Raw genomic sequence first — 3,258 nt, forward strand, 5'->3', positions numbered from 1 at the left:
TGAAACCAAAATTTGGACAAACTCAACCCAAATCTTTGGATGACTACTAAATTACACATGCAAAGGGGAGACTCAGTGGGACCTAGCAAAAATAGCTGGCAGAATCCAGTGTGGAGTCTATCTTCGAATGACAGAAATGCACTGGAGTGAGATATGCAAATTTGCTGCTTTTTTTGCCTGAATACATTTCCTCAATTCATGTCCAGCTTGGGTGGCAGCTGAAGTGTCAGAAGACAGGGTTTGGCAGTGGAGAGCAGCTGGAAATTTAAACGGAAAATCCCAGAAGCAAAAGCACTATAGAGGAGATGAACCCCCAAAATCTGTCCAAGTCTTTGGCCAGTGACTAACCTACGTAAATGCAGGTGAGATGCTCTGAGGCTAGGCTGAAAAAGCAGCTGCTAGAAGCCAAAAGAACTAAGTAGATATGTCAACTGTTGTATGCACAACATAGGAAATATAAAATTTGCATTTTGAGGCCCCCCCATCCCAAAATTCCTTCATAACAACACCAACAACAAATCTTCAGAACATAACAGAATGAAAATTTCCATTTGGTTCTTTCTTGTAGTTTCTGTTTCTACAACATATTATTCACAATATCCAGTTTTCAACCAAAATTACGAGACATGCAAATAAATAGGAAATTATAGCCCTATTATAATTATAAAAATATGAAATTATAAACAGTAATTTATACTCAAGGGAAAAGACACTCAATAGAAACTGACTCTAGTGGGCTCAGATATTGGATTTAGTTGTCACAGAGTTCAAAGTAGCTGTTATTAATGTGTCCAAATAATAAAATGAAAATATGGATAAGAAATTCAAGGAAAATATGGCCTCAACGAATATACAGATGGAAAACCTTGCCAGAACATAGAAACTACAAGAAAGAATGAAATGGAAATTCTAGAACAGAAAAATATAAATAACTAAAGGGAAAAAAAAAAAGGATAATACGAAGTACTTGATTCGTACAACAGAGAAAATAGGCTGAAAAAATTGATGGGGCCTGTGGGATTATAACAAAAGGTCTGACATTGTGTCATTGAAGTCCCAGAAGAAGATGAGAAGGAGGATTTAGCTGAGAAAGCACTTGATGAAAAATATCCAGAAACTTCCCGAGTTTGGTAAGAAATCCATATGGATTCAAGAAGCAAGTGAACCCCAAACAGAATAAACATGAAGAAATCCATTTAAAACATATATAATTAAACTTATGAAAACTAAATAAAAAGAAAAAATTTGAAACAACAAAAGAAAAATGACACCTTACCTAAAGGGGAAAAACAATTTGAATGACAGCAGAGTTCTTATCAGGAACCATGGAAGCTATAGGGGAGTGGCACAATTTTTCTCAGATTTTGAAATAAAAGAACTGTTAACACAGAAACTTATACCCAGTGAAAATAAAATATCCTTTAGGAGTGAAGGGGAAATTTGGATATTCTCAGATGAAGGGAAACTGGGGGAATTTGTCACCAGCAGACCTACCCTAAAAGAATGGCTAAAAGAAGTTCTCCAAATAGAAAGGGAATAATAAAAGAAGAAGTCTTAGAACATCAGGAAGGATGAAAGGGCACAAATATATGTGTAAACAAACATGTATGCATGTACAGCTAGCTTTCCCTCTCTTGAGTTCTCTGAATTGTGTTTGATGGTTGAAGCAAAGTTTATAACATTGATGTGGTTCTAAATGTATTAAGACAATTACATTATAAACAGGGAAGGATAAAGGGAAGTAAGGTTTCAGTACTTCACTTGAACAAGATGACAACATCAGTAAACCATGTTAAGTAATGTATATATAATGTAATACATAAAACAACTACTAAAAAGCTATATAAAGATATAAACTCAAAAACACTATAGATAACTCAAAATGGAGTTCTAAAAAATATTCAGTTAACTCGCAGAAAGCAGAAAAAAGAAAACAGACAAAAATCAGAGAGAGTAAACAGAAAAACAAAAAGCAGATTTACTCCCTAGCATATCAATAATTATATGTTAATGAACTGAATACACCAATTAAACAACAAAGATGGGCAGAGTGATTTGAAAAAAAAAGACCAAAATATATGTCGTCTACAAGAAACTCACTTTAAATATAACAATATAGGCAAATTGAAAGTAAGAGGAAGAAAAAGATATATCATGCAAACATTATTTAAAAGGAACCAGGAGTGGCTATATTGATATCAGATAAAGTAGACCTCAGAGGAAAAGATTTTGACAGAGAGCGAAAGGGACATTATATAATAATAAATGGGTCAATGCAGCAAGAAAGCATAGCAATCCTAAATGTGTACACACCAAACAACAGTGTGCAAAGTACATGAAGTAGATCTGATATCACTGAAAGGAGAAATATACAAATCCAAACTTGCAGTTGGAGACTCTCAACAATTGGTAAAACAACTAGACAGAAAAACAACAAGTACATAGAAGAACTCAACAACACCTTCAACCAGTAGGCTCTAACTGACATTTATAGAATACTCCACCAACAAATCATTTTCAAGTACCCATGTAACATACCATTAAGATAGGCCACATCTTGGGCTATAAAATAAATTTCAACAAATTTTAAGATTTGAAATCATATAGAGTATGTTCTCTGACCACAAAAAAATCAAGCTAGAAATTAGTAACAGGAAAATTTCCAAACATTCAGAAACTAAACAATACACTTCTAAATAATCTATAGGTCAAAGCGGAAGTCACAAGGGAAATATAAAAATACATTGAATGTAATGAAAATAGAACATATCAAAATTTGTGAGGCATAGCTAAAGCAATGCTGAGAGGAAAATGTATAGCACTAAATGTATACATTGGGAAAGAGATAGCCTTAAAAGAATGTAATCAAAGTTCCCACCTCAATCTAGGGGAAAAATGGGGGGAAATAAATCCAAAGCAAACAGAAGGAAGGAAATAATAAAGGTAAGAGCAGAATTTCATGAAATTGAAAACAAACAACCAACCTGAATAGAACAAATCAATGAAACAAAGGGCTGTTTCTTTGAAAAGATCAATAAAATTACAAACTTCTAGCAAGACTAACAGAAAAGACACAGATTATCAGTATCAGGAATGAAACAACAAATATCACTACAGACTGTGCAGACAAATATAAAGGAATACTGCAACTCTGGACCTATATTTGACAACTTAGTTGAAATGGAACAATTTCCCCCCAAAAAAAGACACCACAATATTACAATTCATGCAATATGAAATAAATAAATAACCCTGTAA

Source organism: Stenella coeruleoalba (assembly GCF_951394435.1).
Source record: "Stenella coeruleoalba genome assembly, chromosome: 8".
Lineage (NCBI taxonomy): Eukaryota > Metazoa > Chordata > Mammalia > Artiodactyla > Delphinidae > Stenella > Stenella coeruleoalba.